Source organism: Apodemus sylvaticus, chromosome 2 (assembly GCF_947179515.1).
Source record: "Apodemus sylvaticus chromosome 2, mApoSyl1.1, whole genome shotgun sequence".
Taxonomy (NCBI): Eukaryota; Metazoa; Chordata; class Mammalia; order Rodentia; family Muridae; genus Apodemus; species Apodemus sylvaticus.
This window is the reverse complement of record NC_067473.1, coordinates 124,421,044-124,424,310: the sequence shown is the minus strand read 5'-3', so window position 1 is coordinate 124,424,310 and position 3,267 is coordinate 124,421,044.

Below are 3,267 nucleotides of genomic sequence, written 5' to 3'. Positions count from 1 at the left end.
CCCCAGCATGTAATAAAGATACATGCTCCACTATGTTCATAGCAGCAGCTGGAAAGAACCCAGATGTCCCTCAATGGAGGAATGGATACAGAAAATGTGGTATATATACACAATGGAGTACTATTCAGCCATTAGAAACAATGAATTCATGAAATTCGTAGACAAATGAATGGAACTGGAGAACATCATCCTAAGTGAGGTAACCCAGTCTCAAAAGAACACTCATGGTATGCACTCACTGATAAATGGATATTAGCCTAGAATAGCTTGGAATACCCAAGACACAATTCACATAACAAATGATGCCCAAGAAGAAAGAAGGAGTGGCCCCTGGTCCTGGAAAGGCTCAGTGCAGCAGTGTAGGGGAATACCAGGCAGGGAAGTGGGAAGGGGTGGATTGGGGAACAGGGGGAGCAAGAGGGATTATGGGACTTTCAGGGAGGGGGGATCCAGGAAAGGGAAAAATCACTTGAAATGTAAATAAAGACTATATCGAATTAAAAAAAAAGAAAATATTTTCTGGGACTTTAAGTTCAGAATATTCTTCTTCTATTTCTATGATTCTTAAGTTTGGTTTTTTCATAGTGTCTCAGATTCCTGTAGTCTTATGTGAACTTTTTAGATTTAACATTTTCTTTGACTGATGTATCAATTTCTTTCCTTGTATCTTCTATGCCTGAGATTCTCTTTTCCATCTCTTGTATTGTGTTGGTAATGCTTGTGTCTATAGTTCCTGTTCTCTTACCTAGATTTTCTATCTTTTAAATTTCCTCAGCTTGTGTTTTCTTTATTGCTTTCTATTTCTGTCCTCAAACACTTTTATTCATTTCCTTTACCCGTTTGTTTGTATTTTCCTGGATTTCTTTAAGGGACTTATTTATTTTCTCTTTAAGGTCCTCTGTAGTCTTTATAAGATTGGATTAAATGTCATTTTTGTGTGTTTCAATTGTGCTGGAATAGTAGGACAGCTGGACTCTAGTGGTGCCATGTGGCCCTAGCTGTTATTCTGTGGTTCATCATGTTCTCTTGCTGGCCTCTAATCATCTGATTTGGGGTTATTATAGGTTTAGGTGCTGGATTTCTGAGTTTATCTTTGTTAGATGGGGGCTTTTTGGGTTCTGTTTCATCTCTGGTCTTCTGACCTGAGTAGCCTGGGGTTCTGCTGACCAGTGAGTCTTTAAGTCCAGTAGGGTGTCTCTACTGGTGCCAATGTTGCCTCTGGGGTTCCAAGTACCTGTGTGGCCTCTGAAGTTCTGTGGGCCTGCTTGGTCTCTGGGTTTCCTAATACGGGGCAGTCTCCAGGAAAGCAAAAGCCTTCTGCTGAAGTAGTGGGCTAGAATATGGAGCCCAGGGAGACTAGTTCTGTTGGCTTGGCTTTAAGGAGTGTTAACGGATGGTGGGCTGTGTCTTACCTGGGGTTCCTAGTACCAATGTTGTCAGGAAATCAGCTGCAATTGTGGGCTGGAATATGGAAACCAGGGGGAACGGTGGTCTCAGATTTTAATTACTATTTTTTTTAGTCTTGAAAACAATTGGTTAATCATGTTTTTCATAACTATTTATGCTTCTACTCAAGCTCAAATCTTTTGTGTGAGTGTATGTGTTGTGTACATAGGCACATAGAGTTTGGAAGAGAACATTAGGTGATTTCCTCTGCAACTTGCCATTTCTTCATCATCATCATCATCACATCATCATCACCATCACCATCATCATCATCAGTAGCAGCAACAGCAACAGCAGCAGCATTATTTTGAGACTGAATCTCTCACTGAATCCAAAGCTTAGTGTTTTAGCTAGGCAGTGATGTCCCAGGGTCTGCTTGGCTCCAGCTACCAACCCTGGTGTTCTATGCACATGTACTATGTCCAGCTTTTATGTGGGTGCTGGGAGATTTGAACTCAGGTCCTCTTGCTATCACAAGAAATGCTCTCACCTGTGGAACCACTACCCCCTAGTACATAACCTACTTCTAACAGCCTTACTCTATTAAGAACCACTAATTAGAGCAAATTTAACCAGTGAACACGAAGCTTAATTCTTTATCCTTAATAAGCTTTTTGGCTAAATGATGCTATAATGCAAACATCTGTGTGGAAGACAGTAATTGTCATCACCTGGGGGCAAAGCAATTCATAAGTCTTTTTCCTGACACTGGGTGAATAATGGGTTTGAGGTCTCCAAATTCAAAGACACATAGAGGATTTGGAGCTGCTTGAACAAAGTGAACCACTCTGACATCCATAGGAATTTTAGTGACAAATAAGCTGAATTCTTTCATCTACTCCTGAGGTTTTCCTAATAGGTAACCCCTTATGCTGTAGTTTGGTAGGTGTGAGTGAGTGTGTAGCCCATATGCATTTAAGAGTCACACCAGCTGATCCCATCTCTCCCTGACAAATGACAATGTATCCAGAGACAGTGTGCTGCATGACCACAAGTCAGCTCTTATTCTTTCCCAGGAAAGGCTGGGTATTCATTGTCCCCTTCTTACAGAGAGTCGGGGCTTTAACTTGTTTACTTGCTTGAGATATAGACAGCCTTGGTGTTGGTCAAGATGGCACTTCATGTGCTTAGCCCTTCTTCAGGCCGGTTGAATTGGACTTAAACTTGAAGAAGGTGTTTAAAAGTCACATGGGATGTGTGTGAATGGTTTTAAGATGACAGCTTAGCAGGCTTGTTTTCTAGGAAGGCAGAGGCAGGTGGAATTCTGAGTTCGAGGCCAGCCTGGTCTACAGAGTGAGATCTAGGACATCCAGGAAAACACAGAGAAACCCTGTCTTGAAAAACAAAACAAAACAAAACAAAACAAAAGTCTACTTTTCTTAAAACCCACCCTATTATCCTACAGAGCAGGTCTATGCTCAAGGAGAGAATACAAAGAATTCACTGAACTCTATTAAAAATAACAAGCGGCTGTTGAAAGCAAAACTTGCTTTTTGTTCCTGAGTTGAAGAAAAGCCAGCATTTAAATGTACTGAAGAACAATTTTCCTTGCTGTTTCTCAGAATTGCCATGTTGTGTCTTGTCGCAGCAGCTGTGTGCCTCTGTCCTCAGGAGCTCTCTTACCCTGACTTAGTCCTTGTACCTTTCAAGGGATGTTGTGCTCTCTACTTAAAAATCCCTCCCTTGAAGGCTGGGCTGACAGAGCCGTGGTTCTGACAGACTGTTCAGAGTGGGCAGAGTGAAGGAGCAGACGAAGCTTACTAGTTTATGTGACCAGGACCAAGGTGAAGATGAGGTGACAGAGGGAAGTGGGGAGGCGGC